Source organism: Dendrobium catenatum, unplaced genomic scaffold (assembly GCF_001605985.2).
Source record: "Dendrobium catenatum unplaced genomic scaffold, ASM160598v2 fragScaff_scaffold_853, whole genome shotgun sequence".
Taxonomy (NCBI): Eukaryota; Viridiplantae; Streptophyta; class Magnoliopsida; order Asparagales; family Orchidaceae; genus Dendrobium; species Dendrobium catenatum.
In genome coordinates, this window is record NW_021319315.1 from 10,692,308 (window position 1) to 10,705,126 (window position 12,819).

Below are 12,819 nucleotides of genomic sequence, written 5' to 3' on the forward strand. Positions count from 1 at the left end.
CAATACCGCGCGGACCGACGACTTGACCCGGGATTGCTATGTACGCGTATTGCTCGGTATTGCTCTAGGTATTGCTAGGTATTGCTTGGCAATAATGAAAAATATCGCTCTGTGAAGGCCAATACCGAGAAAAATTCGGTATTGCTCGGTATTGGTCTTCACAGAATGGTATTTCTCATTATTGCCGAGCAAAATCGACAAATACCGAGCAATACCTAGCAACACGCGAACATAGCAATCCCGTCTCTGTTCCGGGTCGGGGTTGTCGGGCCGCGCGGTAAATAGTGAGAACACGTGGCACTATTTTACTGACGTCCGAACGTAGAGCTACGTCAGGTGACCGGACCAAATAAAAGTTCCTTCTGAAGAGCTATTCAACGGGTTCTTATGTTTGATAACTAAATTTCTACTTTCTACACGCATAACGCCTCGGGGAGCCCTGTTATGCGTTTCATGAATACTCACATGTTTTCCAGTAGAACATTCGGTTAGTTCTTACTTTCAGAATTCTAGCATGTTTTCTTGCACTATCTACATAAATCTTTGCCTCAGTCGCTGCCTTCGCATCCACTTCTCTTGATAGTGGTTTATGGGGGAAGTATTGATTTTCAATATGCTCTTAAATCATGGCCATGTTTTTCTTTTTCAGGATTGTAAATCCCATCATATGAAAGCATAGGTAGAAATCTTCAATCAGATGAAGCTGTTTTTTTTATAGTGATTGATGGGGGTAGCATTGAGTTTCAATATGCTCTTAAATCATGGCCATGCCATTATCAGTATATTATAATTTCAGGATTGTAAATCCCATCATATGAAAGCATAGGTAGAAAGCTTCAATCGGATGATGCCATTTTTTTTTTAATGTATAAATGTTTGATTAAATGAGAAGAATATCTCAAGATGTTCTTTCTAATCACCCAACTTTTCAGCATTGATGGTTCAGCTATGTCAACAACTCCATGTTAGTTTTAAATTGAAGCTAGTTGCTCTATAGACATTTTGATATATGCTCTATGTGTTTTGAAAACTAGCACCCCATTCTCTCCACATTTTGGGAGAGTGTAAATGAAATAGGTTTCAGATCAAAGAAGGTGGATTAGTTTGAAGATAAAAAAATTATCTAGAGATTTTGTCTTCATTTTATGAGGATTTTATAATTTGAGTTCATATCTCCTATAGATGCAAGCTCCCTATGGTTAATTACCCCTAAATATTAGTTGTTAGATAGACACTAAGTACCAAATATATAGTAATAGTATCAATAGATTTAATGTTGAAAATTTGAAATTTACTCTTTAGCATATTTTTCAATATCTATTACTTATTAAATTTTCTTATACTTTTGCATAATAGTGCGTTTTTCAAGGAAGTTGCATGCTTTTTGAGACAATGGTATATTCTTGATGCAGCATCACGCTTCTTAATGTAGTGACATGCGTCTTGAGACGGTATCATGCTTCTCGATGTTTGTATCATGCTTTTCAAGGTTATCATTTAAATAGGAAGGTCAGAGAAGATCGCAGGTTTAAAAGCGTGTTAATTCAAAATATTTTTTTTTTCAAATTAATCATCCGCATGTTCTTCAATAAACATTCTTAACACTCTAACATGAAAGTCTAAGGATGGCGGGGTTATAAGTGAGCTAATTTAAAATAAAAATTTTAAATTAATCACCTGTGCATGTAGTGTGATTGTTAAAATGAACTTTTAAACCTAAGGTTCAAGAAGGTTGTGTGGGTTAAATATGAATTTAAATTTTAAGTATAATCATATTTTTTGAAAGAACTGCTGTAGGTATGACTTTGATAATAAGTGAACATATAATTGTAAAATCTATCGAGGCTCATATCGTATGTTCACATTAGGCGTTCAAGCCTTTTTAATTTTTTTTTTACAAAATATAAACTCTCAATCTTAATGTTTGTTAACAAATTAGCAAAATTAATAATTGAACCTGATCCTATTCGCTGGTAAATTGAGTTGATAATGTTTAAATAAGATAAATGTGAACTAATTAAATAACTAATAATGGTTGTGTCGGTGATGAATTTTAATCGGAGGGATTAATTCTAATAATTGAATCTTCATATTGCAACGTACAAATATAATTCAAGTGATTTCAACGCTTCCTTGATAATGATCTTGTTGAAAGTGAAATATAAACCGGAGGAGATTCTATCATAAAAAATGCAAATTGAACTCAAATTATACCCAATCTTTTGTTGGCGAGCAAACATAGTTGATCAGATTTAAATAACAAAATAATATGAATTATTTAAATATCTAATGGTAGCCATGTTGATGATAAATTTCAACAAAAGGGGTTAATTCTCAAAATTGATTTCTCACATGATGACGTTTAAGTATATTTCAAGTAATTTCATTGCCATCCTGGTGATAGTGATATTGAAATGCCCCTAATGCATTCACTTACAAGCACTGATAAAAGACTGTATTGTCTAAAAAATGCATGCAGCAGTTGTTACAAGAATTGAAAGAGGCATAGGCAAATACACCAAACCCTGATAGGCGATGACGGTTAGCTAGCACGCAATGGTTGCACAAATGTTCTCACAGTTAACATGAAATTATGGGGCAATGACGAATGCAACTATACCAAGGATCAATAGTCGTATGTAAGCAAAGATACTGGTCTCCTATAAAAATGTGAGGACTGGTGTGCAGCAAACATTCATATGTGCGATGATGATAATCAATGGTAGATAATAAATGTTGCAATACAGTTGCAATGAATAATCAATCAATGGTTGAAAAATACATTGATCCACTATAAGCAAAGGTGGAAGATATGCAGTGAATGTTGACTCCTACGAGTCATCGTAGAAGACCAATCATACACCCGATGTGATGTTCACAAACAAATGTTAAAGGTCTATAACAAATGTGAATTCCTATAAATTATCATGGGACATCCTGTTAAACATGCAACTGCGAAAGATCAGCCAAATATTTCAAAGCACCCCCCCGCACATGCACTATAGTTTGTATACACATAGGTACACGAAAAGGAGGTATGCAATTAAATAGCCGTAAGGGCCCCGACGAGCATGCTATTGGTACACATGTGACATCTAGGGATGCTATACATGTCAATAGATTTAAATCTTATCCTCCTAAGTAGGTAAAAAGGAGTCAATAGGGTTTAATTATAAAATGCCTCCAAACACCTGTATGGGTCCCGGCAAGTGTGTTATTGGTATACACATAAGATTAAATCTTATAAATTAATGTTAGGCCTTCAAGGCCTTTAATAAAGAAAATTCACAAAAAAGGCATGAAGCCTGAGAAACCTGATCCCCTATCGACAAGTTGATAGAGTTGACAAAGTTCAATCAACAAATAGAAATGCCCCCACATTCACTACCCTGATGATGGCCGTGCTGAATGTTTATCTCAACTGGAGGGGTTCACAAACCATTTCAAATGCCTTCCAAGCTCCATCCAAATATTCTAAAATCATAAATCCCAAACTCCAAGATGTTTAAAGCTGAAATTCAATCATCAATACACTTAAAGAAAAACCCATTCACCATTTGTAATAGTTTGCCTGGGTGGACAAGTTAAAATTTACATTAGCTCACATAGAGCTATTGCCTAGTCAAAAATATTACTAGGATTTATTCTCAAATAATCTCTTGCTAGTAAGGATATGGTATGTGTCTTCTGATTGGTGGTTTTGCCTCTAAATGACATCATAAGATAAACGATTATGACCTGGGGCCCTCTGAATCGAGTGATTTTGCCGCCAAATGGTACCATGAAATATCGGTTATGGCTAGAGCCAATACGCTCCTTAACGGCATTAAATCCTTGAGATATGAATCAATAGAATTTTTAGAGCCCACATATTTCTAGCGACTCTGTTGGGTATTGGTTTCTCTTTCCATCATTGACTAGTCATCTCAACGCTATAGTAGCAACAAAAAATCAATTTGGGCTGAAAAATCAGAGCCTTTTTAACATAATCATTCAAAAAAGATAGAAATCTGAATATTCTAAAAATGACCATTCAAAAGAAATCATTAAGATAATGCATTTAGTAGTATTTTAAATTTATTTTATTTGAATTGCTCGCTAATGTTATCTGCCTTTATTTTTTATTTTGTGCAAGTCTATGCACTTTGAAAGTGTGGGGTGATGTATCAAATTTTGATTACTAACCCTTATCTTTCATTTGTATAGATGGATCTATAGAATACCCTGATGACTATCCAATTGGGATAGGGAGCTAAAATCTAATTGGTGAATGCTATCATTGAAACTAGAAATATTAGAGCTACCATCCAGTTTGGTAGCCTAGACTTCCTTGCAGTCGTTGTAAGGACCGTCATCATTCCTGTGAATGAAATGAGTATTGAAAGGTCTGCTAGGAGGCCCCGTTCTATTGATGTTGCTACATGCCGGACATATCTGCCATCGTCACCAGCTATCAATACTGCTAAAGATCCATGTAAAAGGGTTTCTATATTCAAAAGGTTGTCGCAACCTGAAGCCTTGGCTACTAAGAGAGTCGTACATAGAGGAAGAATATCAGTGGTGACTGCCAACACCACTACTCTGTCAACCGAGTTATCTGCACTTGGAAAATATGATCATAAAGCCTCCTCATATGGAGGAAAGCTTATGAGGAGGTAAAGGAGAAAGATGAATGCATAGATCCGAGCTCAACAATAACAACTCCCTATCCACCCATCAAATCCACCAGCCTAGGAGCCAGAAACAACCATTCCTACCCATAATGAATTTGCAAATTTAAAATGTGTTAAGAGAAATAGCTCTATTGGGGAGCTGAATAAATCTTTTTGGGATCAACAGTCTGAAGCCCCAAGCCCTCCAAGGAAGAAAGAGCATGAGACTCTTTCAGCTCGGGTACACCGAGTCCTAAAAATAGTGAAGGAGAAAGGGCTAAAGAAAAAGAAGTATCTATGGCCCTTGATAATTGAATCTAGAAGAACTTTGCCAAGACAACACTTGTTTGTTGCTGTGGAGAGAAAGGAAAGAAAGTATATCCCATACGGTGAAAATTGGGGTGTGACACTTAAACCTTGAGTTCAGGGATCCACCGCCGAATGGTCCCGATGGAAAGGAAAAAAAATTTGGAGGACAAAGCCTTGCAGAGATGACAGAAAAGATAGAAGAACTGATTTGGGCATGACATCTGGTGCAGCTTCTGGAAGATCCACCCACATCTATAAAGAACTCTAGAAATGGGTCTTAAGGAAGGCCTAAGATGGTGCTTATTTCGATGGTCGACACTTTGGAGAATCCTCCAGGGGACCCCGTAGCTCACTAACTCCACCCAAAGAGTTAGCCAACTTCGACCGCAGCCCACTGATCAAAGAAATCTTCTTTACAAACCAGGAACCAGAAATCTAGTGGTGCCACCGCTCGGAGATCTGAGTACTGGAAGAGGAAGAAGAAGAAGACATAGAAAAAGAAGAGAATATAGAAGAAAACATAGAATAAAACATATAAGAAAATGTTGAAGAAATATGGAAGAAAATATGGAAGATTACCTATAAGAAAAATTGGAAGAAATAAATAATACCTTGGATATGGACATTGTCTATATCGTGAGACACACTAATGCCAATGAAGAGGCCTACTACAATGATGATGAAGGAAATGATTGTTGGCAACCTCCACCTAGACAAGCACATCGACGTCTCCATGAAGTTAGATGCACCACTAGCGGAGGTGGTCATTCCCAAGGAGAACATGAAGTGGAGGAAGTAGAGGGGATTCCCCTTGATGATGAAAATAAAACACTCGTCGATATGAGAAGGCAGATGAGGAAACAAATGAGAGCCAAGATAGAGAAATTTATCAATTAAATGAGAAGATGATTGAGATGATGGCTCAGATGGGGGTAATGATACAGATGATGCAAAAAACTACCGCTATTGACGCTGTGCCTAATCCTCCTGCCGATCATCCAAACTTCCAAATGCCTCAAGTCTCAGGAGTGAGGGACACTCCTGAAGGTGGTCATAAATCTCACAACATCATTCACCAACCCACTCCACAGAAATTGCCAGCACCTCCGAGCATGTGACTGCTACCCAGCTCGAATGAATAATTACAGAGAAAATCAAGGCTATCATAGCTGTCAATTAAGCAGAGAATTTAGTGGGCAAAGGTCATCCGTACCCTACTGAATATGACCAAGTCCCATATCTAAAAGGATACTCTGTACCAAAGTTCAATACCGTCAATGGTACTAATAACCCCCAACAACACTTGGCATAATTCAAAGCTACTTGTGATAACACAGGGGGTAATGACACCTTACTCTTCTGATAATTTGTTAGCATTTTAACAGCAACCGCTTTTGAATGGTACACTAAATTACCAAATGACTCTGTAACGACCTTCGCAAAAATGGAAATCATGTTTGTGAAGAGATTTTCCAGTGCAATTGAGAAGATAATAATCCTTGACCTTGCTTTGGATAAGAGAAGAAGGGATGAATCAGTTACTAAATACATCACTCACTGGTGCAACCTGAGTATGAAATGTGACCAGCATTTAGAAGAGGAGCATGTTGTACAGTTATTAATGGAAAACATTGATGACAAGATGCATCCCTTCTTATGCATGGCTATAATTACCACATTTTAGGACATGTTGGATAGTGTGGCCAAGTTTGAGAAACTAAAATTGTCCATATCAGAAAATCATTTTGATAAGCCCAAGAAGGCTAAAGCCTTATGTGTTAGAAGAGGTGAGGCAAACTCTACATTCTTCTCTATAGCTAAAATAGAAAAGTAGGTGATTTATAATGTAGGCAAAGACAAGCAACCAATGCAACATGAAGAAAAGTCAAAACAAGCCTAAAATCCTAACCCCCATCCGAAACTGATAATTGGGGGGAACGATAAGTCTCAAATTTATCAGGGTGGTGGAGAGCGCCCAAGACAGATAACCAAAACTGGTGATATAATGTTCCCATCCCTCAAAGAAAAGACGAATAAGGAATATTCATTCAAGATGGAGAGTATCTCTAAATTATTTTGACAAACGCTAAAAGCGGGCTTAGAACTGCTTGAATGCAAGAGGCCCCAAGAGTTGAAACACACTGGTGACCCAAATTATTATCTGTACCGTCGGGTAGTCATTCATCCTATTGAAGATTGCTATATCTTTAAGGATTGGCTTGAAAGAAAGTATCGGAAGGGAGAACTCACATTATCTGACAATGTGTTGACTCATCCCAGAAAAGAATTATCTTGGGTGTTTACATCCCATTTTGTACACCAAATTAAAGAAAGGAGAAATGAAAAGGAGCCAGCTTAATAAGAGTAAAGGGAAACTGCAATCTCCAAGAAGGCAGTGAAAATGTTGAAGAAGCTTAAAGGAGTTCTAGGTGTAAAGTGGAAGTCTCCTATTAAGCCGATGATAGATTTGAAGGCACTGCCTATGGTATGACCTTCTACTTCAAAATAATTCCCCAATCAAATTGGTTCTTGAAAGATGAGAAAGATGAAATCTTTCAAAAGAAAGACCAATTTGAATAAGTCCAAGGAGAAAATGACAGCAACTCAAAGGGTTATTGACATTCTGGATGAATATTACTATACTGTGATGTGACCTATCAAGCTCACTGACTTCATGTCAGAGCTTAAAATAGAGGAACTTGAAGAAAAAAGTGAGAATTCTTTTCCCATAGAAATATGTCGGGTCATCTCGGTGGCACCAAGTACCTTGACAAAAGAAGGATACACTGAGGAAGTTACTTCCAAATCCTATATGATGGCAACATCAATGAACTATAGCTCGAAAGAAGACTTTTATTTTCCAAAGGAAGATGGGTCAGATCCCGACATAGAATCACATATGAGATATGTAAACCTAGGTGTTGATTTTAAATTAATAGATGAATCACTATATGTAACAATGGCTGACTCTGAAGAAAATATTCCATTAAATAAGTTTATGTCAAAGGAGGTCGATCAAGTGTAACTAAGGTGTGATAAGATATTGCCACCTCCACCAAAGAAAGGGATCTCGAATAAAAATAAGGAGAAATATATAGTCATCAACGATGATATTACAATCATACCTCTATCTATGATTCTTTCTCCTCCATCTTCTATTAGTTTGAAATTTACAAATACTAATCTTAAAAAAGATAAAAACTTTTTTAAGAAGAATGTTTCCCCCGGTTCAAAGCATGTTTTATTAAAAGAACTCCAAGCATTGGGACCGGTGAAAGATTTACCGAGAAGGAAGGTGGCTGAACACAAAGATAAGAACGGTTCGAAAGGTTCTTCCTCCTTTTCTTATCACTAATATGAAGAAGAATTATCCAATGGATAGCAACAAAATTGTGATTTTTTTAAGATGGAGCTTATAATCTTAAAGTTTGGAAAAGGTTTACCAAACTTTTGGAATTTATTATTGATTTTTAATTTTAGTTTCAGCTTTAAATTTCTTTTCCTTAGTTTAACTTGTTACTTAAAACTTTGCCTAAATGTTTATGAGATCGTTACTATTTCTTATTCTCTAACTGGATGGGAACTCTGGGATACTAATCAACCCTCGGGTTGTTTTATATTTTGGTATCTGCTGCATCTCAACAATTTCAAAATAGGAGATAGTAGATTTCATTACATTTACAATACGTTTAAATTAACAAAGTTAATTTTAATAAGGTCCTTTTTTCTTGTTAAAAAAGGGACCATTTGCTTCTTTTGCCAGTTTGTATTAGGTTAACTACTTTTTCATTTTAATGCAATTTATGCATTTTCTTTAAAAAAAATGATGATATTACCCCTGAAAATCCTAAGAAAAATAATACTTCAGCAATGGGGGTAGATTAAAATGTCTTATCCTATTTGAGAAAAATACCTGCAAAACTTAACATATATGATGCTCTTATAATATCTAAGGACCTTCAAGAAATTTTGATTAAGGATCTCAAAGACCCCGAAAGGTAAGAGACATATTTTACTGAGCATAATATGATGGAGGTCTTACACGCTCAAAATGATCCGTTCATCACTTTCACCGAAGAAGATATGATTCTCAAAACGACATATCATAATCACCCTCTGTATGTTACTGCAAAAAGCGATGGGATGATGATCAGTTAAATTCTAAACGATCTAGGGGTCATCCATAAATCTAATGAGCTTGAAAGAACTAAGGTCATTGTGCCTTGATGTGGAGCATCTCGGGCCAGATAAGTTGATGTTACGTGTCTTTAATGGGAAGGGGCAGAAGACCCTAGGATTGTTTACACTCTACCTCGCATTTGGAGAACTTCATACAAATGCCATATTCCATGTGATTGATGTAGATACCGTATTTAAAATGCTTCTTGGTTGCCCGTGGTTGCATAAGTACGGCTTCATCCCATCAACACTATACCAATGCATGAAGTACCTTAGGGATGGAGAGGAATTTAGAATATCTGGTGACATCCAACCCTTTATAGTCATGAAGTAAAAATATATGAAGATGTAAAGTACTTCATTCCAAAGAAGCTGAAGCTATTAAGCTCTCTTAAGGCCCAAGCATCAGACTCAGAAATTGCAAAGCATCCTAAATAAGAAAATAAGAAGAAGCAGGAAGTGAGAAAGAAGGTAACAACGACTCTACCCAAGGAACCTTTCATTTCTAAAGAAAGGAGATAAGTACCTCACTTAGGAAGTGACACAGATGAAGATGATGTCACACCTACCAAATCCCGAAGAGTATGTCAATCTAGGCTGAATGGAGTAGGGAGGTTGAATATTCAAATGATGACTATGACTATGACTCTATCTATATGAATATGGTGCAGGGTGTATTCTCTAAAAAGATAAACAATCTATCAATCTCAGATAGCACACTCATAGTCACACCTGTTTCTGTATAACACTTCAAAGAAATTATTCATTGAGAGGTGCACAATGTTGAATAACTTGTAACATTCTATGTACCTCCCCCAAGAGAAAAAGATGGACTAGTAAGTCTATTTTATTCAATCGATAAACTTGAAGAAGAGATAAATCGTGATTGGTTTTGTATACTCATTGATTCCGGGGAGTTAGTACCTTCGAGATTTCCCTAATACAATACTAAAAATATTCAAAGAATGTTATAGAAGCGAGGTAAAACTCATTTCTCCAAACAACAAGTTTGCTTCTACTTGAGCCTCTGGTATCGAAGGAATTCTCACTCATTAAAGAAGAAGGATATTTTTGCAAAAAAGGTCAAGGATTCATTGTACCGAAGTATCCCCAAAATGAGATTTGCCGAGCAATCACATGTGGGGAAATCAAATTCGATGATGATAAGGAGGTATATGAAATTAAAGCCTATAATGATTAACCCGTAGAGGCCAAACCTACACTAGAAGAGCTTGAAGATGGTGGACAGGCAACCACTATGGATGAGTTAAAAGGAGTCAATTTGGGAACTAAGGAGTATCCTCGCCAAACCTTTATTAGCTCCATGATGTCTGAGGAGTAAATAGAAGAAATAAAAAAACTTATCTATGGATTCAGGGACTACTTTTTCAGGACATATGCTGAAATACCTAGCTTATCCCATAATGTAGCGATTCATAGATTAGCAATCAAACCAAATGCAACACCCATCAAGCAAGCTCTAAGAAGAATGAGATTAGAGATTGAAGAGCAGGTGATCTTAGAGACAAAGAAGTTAATATAGGCAGGCTTCATCTGTGAGGAAACATATATTGATTGGATTGCCAATATCGTTCCTGTGAAGAAGAAGAATGATCAGATTCATATCAGTATCGACTTTCAGGACCTCAATAAGGCATGCCCAAAGGATGACTTTCTACTCAATGTATCAGAACTACTAGTGTACAACACTTCAAACTATGATATATTCTCATTTATGGATGGATCGTCATGATACAATCAAATTAAGATGGTGTTTGAGGATGAAAAGTTTGATCTGAAGATGAACCCTCTTAAATATGCTTTTGGGGTCTCCTCCGATAAATTCTTGGGGTACGTTATTCATCATTGAGGCATCAAAATTGACCCAAACAAGATCAAGGCAATCATGGAGATGCCACCTCCAGAGAACCTTTGATAAGTTTTCTCCTTATAAGGACAATTGGCTTCCATTTGACGGTTCATATAGAACCTGTCGGGTAGGTGCCAACCATTTTCAAAATTAATGAAGAAAGATGTTTGTTTCAAGTGGGATGAAGAATGTCAGGAAGCGTTCGAAAGTATCAAAAGATATTTGTTAAATCTGCCCATTCTCGCAACATCAATTTCACGGAAGCCTCTTATATTGTACACAGTAGTACTAGAAGAGTCCCTCAGAGCATTGTTGGCCTAACATAATAAAGAAGGGAAAGAGAATTCACTCTACTACATCAGTCGAAGGTTAATAGGACCCGAATTCTGTTATTCCCATATTGAGAAGCATTACATAGTATTAATTTTCACAGTTTAGAAACTCTGCCACTACATGCTCTCTCATAAAGTTACATTGATATCAAAGATCGATCCGCTAAAGTTCTTGATGACAAGGCGAATGTTGACAGGTCATTTAACTAGGTGGGCAGTACTATTACTACAGTTTGATATCACATACATGTCACAAAAGACAATGAAAGGACAAGCGTTGGTAGATTTTTTCATTGCACATCCTATCCTGGCAGAATCTCTACTCAATGATGATTTGCCTAATGAGCAAATTATACAGGTCAAAGAAGATGAACAGCTACCATATGGGAGATGTATTTCGATGGGGCATCATCGATTAAACCTGCCCGACCTCTAAATATTGCAAGGGCCTGGGCCGGCATCAGTCTCATTTTCATAGCTCCTGAAGGAGGCATAATGATGTTTTCATTCAGTTTGATTGAACCTCAGACCAACAATGAAGCTGAATATGAAGCTCTAATAGCAGGATTGGAGATTGCAATCGATGTTAGGATTCAAAAACTCCAAATCTTTGGTGATTCTCAACTTGTGATAAATCAAGTCCTCAGCATTTACAAGGTTGGCAAACTTGAACTGACCCATTACCATCGACGAGCTCTAGAGCTTCTAAAATATGTGCCAAATGTTAAAATAACTCGAGTTCCTAGAGGTCAAAAAGTCAAGGCAGATTGCCTAGCCAAATTAGCCAAGGATGTGGCAAACACCGACGAGGAGATGCATATACCAATCATGGTTCATGGCCATCGGATCTTAGAGCCGGTAATCTTGCAATTCCCACAGGCAGAGAGAATACCAGATTCAAGCCAGTAGGATACAACCCCAGTTGATCCTGAACCTCCAAAATAAATTATTTTTTGAAAATTAACCAGAAGAACGTTATATAGTCAAGAGATGTAAAACTAGTATATGCTAAGAGTCATGGCTACAATGCTTAGACATTGAGGAAGGAGGTGATTGGAGGAAACCCTTCATCAAATATTTCAAAGAATGCAAAATCCCAGTAGATAAATCTATAGCTGCACAAATTTGAAAAAAGGGCATTACGATATGCGTTTGTTAACGACACGCTATATCGACAAGCTTTCGATCAGATGTGGCTACGATGCATAGGGATCAAGGAAGTTGATAAAATGATAGTAGAAGTACACGAAGGGTTTTGTGGAACATATCAGTTAGGTCCCAAAATGGCCACTAAAACTAAGAGAATGGGTTACTATTGGCCGACCATGGTGAGAGATTGTATTGACCATGCTAAGAGATGTTATGAATGTCAAATTCATGGTGATGTTATACATCAGCCTCCAAATCCTCTACACCCAACAGTAAAATCCTGGCCGTTCGAATGCTGGGGCACTGATATAATCGAGCCAATAGATTC